Source organism: Neodiprion virginianus, chromosome 4 (assembly GCF_021901495.1).
Source record: "Neodiprion virginianus isolate iyNeoVirg1 chromosome 4, iyNeoVirg1.1, whole genome shotgun sequence".
In the NCBI taxonomy this organism is placed as follows: domain Eukaryota; kingdom Metazoa; phylum Arthropoda; class Insecta; order Hymenoptera; family Diprionidae; genus Neodiprion; species Neodiprion virginianus.
In genome coordinates this window covers 6,689,454-6,701,307 of record NC_060880.1, presented here as the reverse complement: position 1 = coordinate 6,701,307, position 11,854 = coordinate 6,689,454, and positions in this window count along the sequence as shown.

Here is an 11,854-nt window from a genome sequence, read left to right as displayed (position 1 = left end):
GCACCTGCTGAAAAATGTCGAAAATTCAGGTTTTCGGTTTTTGGCTGTAACTTTCGATGCGTTGATCGCAGCGTATTGGGACTGCGCACAATCGATTTCTCTCGCAAAATTACGTCGAAATAGTGCCACAATTAATTTATTCCAGCACTTTTGAAAATCGCGAAAATTTTCGCCAAAAATACAAAGGGGTTAACCTTCCTTTTTTTTTGACCAAAAAATTTTTCGTCTCAGAATTGATTCGTATGACTCTTTCCCGACCAATCGGACCCCAAGGAACTCAGAAAACGCAGCAAAAGGAGCGTGGGATCGACGGGAGAGAAGATACGAGGAAAAAAGCACCTGCTGAAAAATGTCGAAAATTCAGGTTTTCGTTTTTTGGCTGTAACTTTCGATGCGTTGATCGCAGCGTATTAGGACTGCGCACAATCGATTTCTCTCGCAAAATTACGTCGGAATAGTGCCACAATTAATTTATTCCAGCACTTTTGGGAATCGCAAAAATTTTCGCCAAAAATACAAAGGGGTTAACCTTCCTTTTTTTTTGACCAAATAATTTTTCGTCTCAGAATTGATTTGTATTACTCTTTCCCTACCAATTGGACCCCAAGGAACTCAGATAACGCTGCAAAAGGAGCGTGGGATCAACGGGAGAGAAGATACGAGGAAAAAAGCACCTGCTGAAAAAGGTCGAAAATTCAGGTTTTCGTTTCTTGGCTGTAACTTTTAATGCGTTGATCGCAGCGTATTGGGACTGCGCCCAATCGATTTCTCTCGCAAAATTACGTCGGAATACTGCCACAATTAATTTATTCCAGCACTTTTGAAAATCGCGAAAATTTTCGCCAAAAATTCAAAGGGGTTAACCTTCCTTTTTTTTTGACCAACAAATTTTTTGTCTCAGAATTGATTCGTATGACTCTCCCCCGACCAATTGGACCCCAAGGAACTCAGAAAACGCAGCAAAAGGAGCGTGGGATCAACGGGAGAGAAGATGCGAGGAAAAAAGCACCTGCTAAAAAATGTCGAAAATTCAGGTTTTTGTTTTTTGAGTGTAACTTTCGATGCGTTGATCGCAGCGTATTGGGACTGCGCACAATCGATTTCTCTCGCAAAATTACGTCGGAATAGTGCCACAATTAATTTATTCCAGCACTTTTGGAAATCGCGAAAATTTTCGCCAAAAATACAAAGGGGTTAACCTTCCTTTTTTTTTGACCAAAAAATTTTTCGTCTCAGAATTGATTCGTATGACTCTTTCCCGACCAATTGGACCCCAAGGAACTCGGAAAACGCAGCATAAGGAGCGTGGGATCAACGGGGGAGAAAATACGAGGAAAAAAGCAACTGCTGAAAGATGTCGAAAATTCAGGTTTTTGTTTTTTGGCTGTAACTTTCGATGCGTTGATCGCAGCGTATTGGGACTGCGCACAATCGATTTCTCTCGCAAAATTACGTCGGAATAGTGCCACAATTAATTTATTCCAGCACTTTTGGAAATCGCGAAAATTTTCGCCAAAAATACAAAGGGGTTAACCTTCCTTTTTTTTTGACCAAAAAATTTTGCGTCTCAGAATTGATTCGTATGACTCTCTTCCGACCAATTGGACCCCAAGGAACTCAGAAAACGCTGCAAAAGGAGCGTGGGATCAACGGGAGAGAAGATACGAGGAAAAAAGCACCTGCTGAAAAAGGTCGAAAATTCAGGTTTTCGTTTTTTGGCTGTAACTTCTGATGCGTTGATCGCAGCGTATTGGGACTGCGCCCAATCGATTTCTCTCGCAAAATTACGTCGGAATAGTGCCACAATTAATTTATTTCAGCACGTTTGGAAATCGCGAAAATTTTCGCCAAAAATACAAAGGGGTTAACCTTCCTTTTTTTTTGACCAAAGAATTTTTCGTCTCAGAATTGATTTGTATTACTCTTTCCCTACCAATTGGACCCCAAGGAACTCAGAAAACGCTGCAAAAGGAGCGTGGGATCAACGGGAGAGAAGATACGAGGAAGAAAGCACCTGCTGAAAAATGTCGAAAATTCAGGTTTTCGTTTTTTGGCTGTAACTTTCGATGCGTTGATCGCAGCGTATTGGGACTGCGCCCAATCGATTTCTCTCGCAAAATTACGTCGGACTAGAGCCACAATTAATTTATTTCAGCACTTTTGAAAATCGCGAAAATTTTCGCCAAAAATACAAAGGGGTTAACCTTCCTTTTTTTTTGACCAAAAAATTTTTCGTTTCAGAATTGATTCGTATGACTCTTTCCCGACCGATTGAACCCCAAGGAACTCAGAAGACGCAGCAAAAGGAGCGTGGGATCAACGGGAGAGAAGATACGAGGAAAAAAGCACCTGCTGAAAAATGTCGAAAATTCAGGTTTTCGTTTTTTGGCTGTAACTTTCGATGCGTTGATCGCAGCGTATTGGGACTGCGCCCAATCGATTTCTCTCGCAAAATTACGTCGGAATAGTGCCACAATTAATTTATTTCAGCACTTTTGGAAATCGCAAAAATTTTCGCCAAAAATACGAAGGGGTTAACCTTCCTTTTTTTTTGACCAAAAAATTTTGCGTCTCAGAATTGATTCGTATGACTCTCTTCCAACCAATTGGACCCCAAGGAACTCAGAAAACGCTGCAAAAGGAGCGTGGGATAAACGGGAGAGAAGATACGAGGAAAAAAGCACCTGCTGAAAAAGGTCGAAAATTCAGGTTTTCGTTTTTTGGCTGCAACTTTTGATGCGTTGATCGCAGCGTATTGGGACTGCGCCCAATCGATTTCTCTCGCAAAATTACGTCTGAATAGTGCCACAATTAATTTATTTCGGCACTTTTGAAAATCGCGAAAATTTTCGCCAAAAATACAAAGGGGTTAACCTTCCTTTTTTTTTGACCAACAAATTTTGTGTCTCACAATTGATTCGTATGACTCTCTCCCGACCAATTGGACCCCAAGGAACTCAGAAAACGCAGCAAAAGGAGCGTGGGATCAACGGGAGAGAAGATACGAGGAAAAAAGCACCTGCTGAAAAATGTCGAAAATTCAGGTTTTCGTTTTTTGGCTGTGACTCTCGATGCGTTGATCGCAGCGTATTGGGACTGTGCCCAATCGATTTCTCTCGCAAAATTACGTCGGAATAGAGCCACAATTAATTTATTCCAGCACTTTTGAAAATCGCGAAAATTTTCGCCAAAAATACAAAGGGGTTAACCTTCCTTTTTTTTTGACCAAGAAATTTTTCGTCTCAGAATTGATTTGTATGACTCTTTCCCGACCAATTGGACCCCAAGGAACTCAGAAAACGCAGCAAAAGGAGCGTGGGGTAGACGGGAGAGAAGATACGAGGAAAAAAGCACCTGCTGAAGAAGGTCGAAAATTCAGGTTTTCGTTTTTTGGCTGTAACTTTCGATGCGTTAATCGCAGCGTATTGGGACTGCGCACAATCGATTTCTCTCGCAAAATTACGTCGGAATAGTGCCACAATTAATTTATTCCAGCACTTTTGGAAATCGCAAAAATTTTCGCCAAAAATACAAAGGGGTTAACCTTCCTTTTTTTTTGACCAAAAAATTTTTCGTTTCAGAATTGATTCGTATGACTCTCTCCCGACCAATTGGACCCCAAGGAACTCAGAAAACGCTGCAAAAGGAGCGTGGGATCAACGGGAGAGAAGATACGAGGAAAAAAGCACCTGCTGAAAAATGTCGAAAATTCAGGTTCTCGTTTTTTGGCTGTAACTTTCGATGCGTTGATCGCAGCGTATTGGGACTGAGCCCAATCGATTTCTCTCGCAAAATTACGTCGGAATAGGGCCACAATTAATTTATTCCAGCACTTTTGAAAATCGCGAAAATTTTCGCCAAAAATACAAAGGGGTTAACCTTCCTTTTTTTTTGACCAAAAAATTTTTCGTCTGAGAATTGATTTGTATGACTCTTTCCCGACCAATTGGACCCCAAGGAACTCAGAAAACGCAGCAAAAGGAGCGTGGGGTGGACGGGAGAGAAGATACGAGGAAAAAAGCACCTGCTGAAAAATGTCGAAAATTCAGGTTTTCGGTTTTTGGCTGTAACTTTCGATGCGTTGATCGCAGCGTATTGGGACTGCGCACAATCGATTTCTCTCGCAAAATTACGTCGAAATAGTGCCACAATTAATTTATTCCAGCACTTTTGAAAATCGCGAAAATTTTCGCCAAAAATACAAAGGGGTTAACCTTCCTTTTTTTTTGACCAAAAAATTTTTCGTCTCAGAATTGATTCGTATGACTCTTTCCCGACCAATCGGACCCCAAGGAACTCAGAAAACGCAGCAAAAGGAGCGTGGGATCGACGGGAGAGAAGATACGAGGAAAAAAGCACCTGCTGAAAAATGTCGAAAATTCAGGTTTTCGTTTTTTGGCTGTAACTTTCGATGCGTTGATCGCAGCGTATTAGGACTGCGCACAATCGATTTCTCTCGCAAAATTACGTCGGAATAGTGCCACAATTAATTTATTCCAGCACTTTTGGGAATCGCAAAAATTTTCGCCAAAAATACAAAGGGGTTAACCTTCCTTTTTTTTTGACCAAAAAATTTTTCGTCTCAGAATTGATTTGTATTACTCTTTCCCTACCAATTGGACCCCAAGGAACTCAGATAACGCTGCAAAAGGAGCGTGGGATCAACGGGAGAGAAGATACGAGGAAAAAAGCACCTGCTGAAAAAGGTCGAAAATTCAGGTTTTCGTTTCTTGGCTGTAACTTTTAATGCGTTGATCGCAGCGTATTGGGACTGCGCCCAATCGATTTCTCTCGCAAAATTACGTCGGAATACTGCCACAATTAATTTATTCCAGCACTTTTGAAAATCGCGAAAATTTTCGCCAAAAATTCAAAGGGGTTAACCTTCCTTTTTTTTTGACCAACAAATTTTTTGTCTCAGAATTGATTCGTATGACTCTCCCCCGACCAATTGGACCCCAAGGAACTCAGAAAACGCAGCAAAAGGAGCGTGGGATCAACGGGAGAGAAGATGCGAGGAAAAAAGCACCTGCTAAAAAATGTCGAAAATTCAGGTTTTTGTTTTTTGAGTGTAACTTTCGATGCGTTGATCGCAGCGTATTGGGACTGCGCACAATCGATTTCTCTCGCAAAATTACGTCGGAATAGTGCCACAATTAATTTATTCCAGCACTTTTGGAAATCGCGAAAATTTTCGCCAAAAATACAAAGGGGTTAACCTTCCTTTTTTTTTGACCAAAAAATTTTTCGTCTCAGAATTGATTCGTATGACTCTTTCCCGACCAATTGGACCCCAAGGAACTCGGAAAACGCAGCATAAGGAGCGTGGGATCAACGGGGGAGAAAATACGAGGAAAAAAGCAACTGCTGAAAGATGTCGAAAATTCAGGTTTTTGTTTTTTGGCTGTAACTTTCGATGCGTTGATCGCAGCGTATTGGGACTGCGCACAATCGATTTCTCTCGCAAAATTACGTCGGAATAGTGCCACAATTAATTTATTCCAGCACTTTTGGAAATCGCGAAAATTTTCGCCAAAAATACAAAGGGGTTAACCTTCCTTTTTTTTTGACCAAAAAATTTTGCGTCTCAGAATTGATTCGTATGACTCTCTTCCGACCAATTGGACCCCAAGGAACTCAGAAAACGCTGCAAAAGGAGCGTGGGATCAACGGGAGAGAAGATACGAGGAAAAAAGCACCTGCTGAAAAAGGTCGAAAATTCAGGTTTTCGTTTTTTGGCTGTAACTTCTGATGCGTTGATCGCAGCGTATTGGGACTGCGCCCAATCGATTTCTCTCGCAAAATTACGTCGGAATAGTGCCACAATTAATTTATTTCAGCACGTTTGGAAATCGCGAAAATTTTCGCCAAAAATACAAAGGGGTTAACCTTCCTTTTTTTTTGACCAAAGAATTTTTCGTCTCAGAATTGATTTGTATTACTCTTTCCCTACCAATTGGACCCCAAGGAACTCAGAAAACGCTGCAAAAGGAGCGTGGGATCAACGGGAGAGAAGATACGAGGAAGAAAGCACCTGCTGAAAAATGTCGAAAATTCAGGTTTTCGTTTTTTGGCTGTAACTTTCGATGCGTTGATCGCAGCGTATTGGGACTGCGCCCAATCGATTTCTCTCGCAAAATTACGTCGGACTAGAGCCACAATTAATTTATTTCAGCACTTTTGAAAATCGCGAAAATTTTCGCCAAAAATACAAAGGGGTTAACCTTCCTTTTTTTTTGACCAAAAAATTTTTCGTTTCAGAATTGATTCGTATGACTCTTTCCCGACCGATTGAACCCCAAGGAACTCAGAAGACGCAGCAAAAGGAGCGTGGGATCAACGGGAGAGAAGATACGAGGAAAAAAGCACCTGCTGAAAAATGTCGAAAATTCAGGTTTTCGTTTTTTGGCTGTAACTTTCGATGCGTTGATCGCAGCGTATTGGGACTGCGCCCAATCGATTTCTCTCGCAAAATTACGTCGGAATAGTGCCACAATTAATTTATTTCAGCACTTTTGGAAATCGCAAAAATTTTCGCCAAAAATACGAAGGGGTTAACCTTCCTTTTTTTTTGACCAAAAAATTTTGCGTCTCAGAATTGATTCGTATGACTCTCTTCCAACCAATTGGACCCCAAGGAACTCAGAAAACGCTGCAAAAGGAGCGTGGGATAAACGGGAGAGAAGATACGAGGAAAAAAGCACCTGCTGAAAAAGGTCGAAAATTCAGGTTTTCGTTTTTTGGCTGCAACTTTTGATGCGTTGATCGCAGCGTATTGGGACTGCGCCCAATCGATTTCTCTCGCAAAATTACGTCTGAATAGTGCCACAATTAATTTATTTCGGCACTTTTGAAAATCGCGAAAATTTTCGCCAAAAATACAAAGGGGTTAACCTTCCTTTTTTTTTGACCAACAAATTTTGTGTCTCACAATTGATTCGTATGACTCTCTCCCGACCAATTGGACCCCAAGGAACTCAGAAAACGCAGCAAAAGGAGCGTGGGATCAACGGGAGAGAAGATACGAGGAAAAAAGCACCTGCTGAAAAATGTCGAAAATTCAGGTTTTCGTTTTTTGGCTGTGACTCTCGATGCGTTGATCGCAGCGTATTGGGACTGTGCCCAATCGATTTCTCTCGCAAAATTACGTCGGAATAGAGCCACAATTAATTTATTCCAGCACTTTTGAAAATCGCGAAAATTTTCGCCAAAAATACAAAGGGGTTAACCTTCCTTTTTTTTTGACCAAGAAATTTTTCGTCTCAGAATTGATTTGTATGACTCTTTCCCGACCAATTGGACCCCAAGGAACTCAGAAAACGCAGCAAAAGGAGCGTGGGGTAGACGGGAGAGAAGATACGAGGAAAAAAGCACCTGCTGAAGAAGGTCGAAAATTCAGGTTTTCGTTTTTTGGCTGTAACTTTCGATGCGTTAATCGCAGCGTATTGGGACTGCGCACAATCGATTTCTCTCGCAAAATTACGTCGGAATAGTGCCACAATTAATTTATTCCAGCACTTTTGGAAATCGCAAAAATTTTCGCCAAAAATACAAAGGGGTTAACCTTCCTTTTTTTTTGACCAAAAAATTTTTCGTTTCAGAATTGATTCGTATGACTCTTTCCCGACCAATTAGACCCCAAGGAACTCAGAAAACGCAGCAAAAGGAGCGTGGGGTGAACGGGAGAGAAGATACGAGAAAAAAAAGCACCTGCTGAAAAATGTCGAAAATTCAGGTTTTCGTTTTTTGGCTGTAACTTTCGATGCGTTGATCGCAGCGTATTGGGACTGCGCCCAATCGATTTCTCTCGCAAAATTACGTCGGAATAGGGCCACAATTAATTTATTCCAGCACTTTTGAAAATCGCGAAAATTTTCGCCAAAAATACAAAGGGGTTAACCTTCCTTTTTTTTTGACCAAAAAATTTTTCGTCTGAGAATTGATTTGTATGACTCTTTCCCGACCAATTGGACCCCAAGAAACTCAGAAAACGCAGCAAAAGGAGCGTGGGGTGGACGGGAGAGAAGATACGAGGAAAAAAGCACCTGCTGAAAAATGTCGAAAATTCAGGTTTTCGGTTTTTGGCTGTAACTTTCGATGCGTTGATCGCAGCGTATTGGGACTGCGCACAATCGATTTCTCTCGCAAAATTACGTCGAAATAGTGCCACAATTAATTTATTCCAGCACTTTTGAAAATCGCGAAAATTTTCGCCAAAAATACAAAGGGGTTAACCTTCCTTTTTTTTTGACCAAAAAATTTTTCGTCTCAGAATTGATTCGTATGACTCTTTCCCGACCAATCGGACCCCAAGGAACTCAGAAAACGCAGCAAAAGGAGCGTGGGATCGACGGGAGAGAAGATACGAGGAAAAAAGCACCTGCTTAAAAATGTCGAAAATTCAGGTTTTCGTTTTTTGGCTGTAACTTTCGATGCGTTGATCGCAGCGTATTGGGACTGCGCACAATCGATTTCTCTCGCAAAATTACGTCGGAATAGTGCCACAATTAGTTTATTCCAGCACTTTTGGAAATCGCAAAAATTTTCGCCAAAAATACAAAGGGGTTAACCTTCATTTTTTTTTGACCAAAAAATTTTTCGTCTCAGAATTGATTCGTATGACTCTTTCCCGACCAATCGGACCCCAAGGAACTCAGAAAACGCAGCAAAAGGAGCGTGGGATCGACGGAAGAGAAGATACGAGGAAAAAAGCACCTGCTGAAAAATGTCGAAAATTCAGGTTTTCGTTTTTTGGCTGTAACTTTCGATGCGTTGATCGCAGCGTATTGGGACTGCGCACAATCGATTTCTCTCGCAAAATTACGTCGGAATAGTGCCACAATTAATTTATTCCAGCACTTTTGGAAATCGCAAAAATTTTCGCCAAAAATACAAAGGGGTTAACCTTCCTTTTTTTTTGACCAAAAAATTTTTCGTCTCAGAATTGATTTGTATTACTCTTTCCCTACCAATTGGACCCCAAGGAACTCAGATAACGCTGCAAAAGGTGCGTGGGATCAACGGGAGAGAAGATACGAGGAAAAAAGCACCTGCTGAAAAAGGTCGAAAATTCAGGTTTTCGTTTCTTGGCTGTAACTTTTAATGCGTTGATCGCAGCGTATTGGGACTGCGCCTAATCGATTTCGCTCGCAAAATTACGTCGGAATACTGCCACAATTAATTTATTCCAGCACTTTTGAAAATCGCGAAAATTTTCGCCAAAAATTCAAAGGGGTTAACCTTCCTTTTTTTTTGACCAACAAATTTTTTGTCTCAGAATTGATTCGTATGACTCTCCCCCGACCAATTGGACCCCAAGGAACTCAGAAAACGCAGCAAAAGGAGCGTGGGATCAACGGGAGAGAAGATGCGAGGAAAAAAGCACCTGCTGAAAAATGTCGAAAATTCAGGTTTTTGTTTTTTGAGTGTAACTTTCGATGCGTTGATCGCAGCGTATTGGGACTGCGCACAATCGATTTCTCTCGCAAAATTACGTCGGAATAGTGCCACAATTAATTTATTCCAGCACTTTTGGAAATCGCGAAAATTTTCGCCAAAAATACAAAGGGGTTAACCTTCCTTTTTTTTTGACCAAAAAATTTTTCGTCTCAGAATTGATTCGTATGACTCTTTCCCGACCAATTGGACCCCAAGGAACTCGGAAAACGCAGCAAAAGGAGCGTGGGATCAACGGGGGAGAAAATACGAGGAAAAAAGCAACTGCTGAAAGATGTCGAAAATTCAGGTTTTTGTTTTTTGGCTGTAACTTTCGATGCGTTGATCGCAGCGTATTGGGACTGCGCACAATCGATTTCTCTCGCAAAATTACGTCGGAATAGTGCCACAATTAATTTATTCCAGCACTTTTGGAAATCGCGAAAATTTTCGCCAAAAATACAAAGGGGTTAACCTTCCTTTTTTTTTGACCAAAAAATTTTGCGTCTCAGAATTGATTCGTATGACTCTCTTCCGACCAATTGGACCCCAAGGAACTCAGAAAACGCTGCAAAAGGAGCGTGGGATCAACGGGAGAGAAGATACGAGGAAAAAAGCACCTGCTGAAAAAGGTCGAAAATTCAGGTTTTCGTTTTTTGGCTGTAACTTCTGATGCGTTGATCGCAGCGTATTGGGACTGCGCCCAATCGATTTCTCTCGCAAAATTACGTCGGAATAGTGCCACAATTAATTTATTTCAGCACTTTTGGAAATCGCGAAAATTTTCGCCAAAAATACAAAGGGGTTAACCTTCCTTTTTTTTTGACCAAAGAATTTTTCGTCTCAGAATTGATTTGTATTACTCTTTCCCTACCAATTGGACCCCAAGGAACTCAGAAAACGCTGCAAAAGGAGCGTGGGATCAACGGGAGAGAAGATACGAGGAAAAAAGCACCTGCTGAAAAAGGTCGAAAATTCAGGTTTTCGTTTTTTGGCTGTAACTTTCGATGCGTTGATCGCAGCGTATTGGGACTGCGCACAATCGATTTCTCTCGCAAAATTACGTCGGAATAGTGCCACAATTAATTTATTTCAGCACTTTTGGAAATCGCAAAAATTTTCGCCAAAAATACAAAGGGGTTAACCTTCCTTTTTTTTTGACCAAAAAATTTTGCGTCTCAGAATTGATTCGTATGACTCTCTTCCAACCAATTGGACCCCAAGGAACTCAGAAAACGCTGCAAAAGGAGCGTGGGATCAACGGGAGAGAAGATACGAGGAAAAAAGCACCTGCTGAAAAAGGTCGAAAATTCAGGTTTTCGTTTTTTGGCTGTAACTTTTGATGCGTTGATCGCAGCGTATTGGGACTGCGCCCAATCGATTTCTCTCGCAAAATTACGTCTGAATAGTGCCACAATTAATTTATTTCGGCACTTTTGAAAATCGCGAAAATTTTCGCCAAAAATACAAAGGGGTTAACCTTCCTTTTTTTTTGACCAACATATTTTTTGTCTCACAATTGATTCGTATGACTCTCTTCCGACCGATTGGACCCCAAGGAACTCAGAAAACGCAGCAAAAGGAGCGTGGGATCAACGGGAGAGAAGATACGAGGAAAAAAGCACCTGCTGAAAAATGTCGAAAATTCAGGTTTTCGTTTTTTGGCTGTAACTTTCGATGCGTTGATCGCAGCGTATTGGGACTGCGCACAATCGATTTCTCTCGCAAAATTACGTCGGAATAGTGCCACAATTAATTTATTCCAGCACTTTTGGAAATCGCGAAAATTTTCGCCAAAAATACAAAGGGGTTAACCTTCCTTTTTTTTTGACCAAAAAATTTTTCGTCTCAGAATTGATTCGTATGACTCTTTCCCGACCAATTGGACCCCAAGGAACTCGGAAAACGCAGCAAAAGGAGCGTGGGATCAACGGGGGAGAAAATACGAGGAAAAAAGCAACTGCTGAAAGATGTCGAAAATTCAGGTTTTTGTTTTTTGGCTGTAACTTTCGATGCGTTTATCGCAGCGTATTGGGACTGCGCACAATCGATTTCTCTCGCAAAATTACGTCGGAATAGTGCCACAATTAATTTATTCCAGCACTTTTGGAAATCGCGAAAATTTTCGCCAAAAATACAAAGGGGTTAACCTTCCTTTTTTTTTGACCAAAAAATTTTGCGTCTCAGAATTGATTCGTATGACTCTCTTCCGACCAATTGGACCCCAAGGAACTCAGAAAACGCTGCAAAAGGAGCGTGGGATCAACGGGAGAGAAGATACGAGGAAAAAAGCACCTGCTGAAAAAGGTCGAAAATTCAGGTTTTCGTTTTTTGGCTGTAACTTCTGATGCGTTGATCGCAGCGTATTGGGACTGCGCCCAATCGATTTCTCTCGCAAAATTACGTCGGAATAGTGCCA